This window comes from Cyprinus carpio, chromosome B17 (genome assembly GCF_018340385.1).
Source record: "Cyprinus carpio isolate SPL01 chromosome B17, ASM1834038v1, whole genome shotgun sequence".
NCBI lineage: Eukaryota > Metazoa > Chordata > Actinopteri > Cypriniformes > Cyprinidae > Cyprinus > Cyprinus carpio.
Window position 1 is genome coordinate 31,303 of NC_056613.1, and position 265 is coordinate 31,567.

Genomic DNA, 265 nt, shown 5'->3' on the forward strand with positions numbered 1-265 from the left:
AATGGACATAAAAAAAACAATAAAACACTGTGATGCAAGGTGTGAAGACAGGATTTCAGCTGATGACAGATTTACAGGTAATTTGGCTAAATGTAAATGTGACAATCAAAGCCAACAGATCATATTTGATGTTTAATATGCAGTTATGTGAAGTGGGTACTTGGAAACACATCACATTGATAAAAAGTACAGTAACTAGGTTTAGATATTTTTTTTTTCAATACTGTACTATAGTTTTGTATTTTAAACATTTGCAGTGCTACAC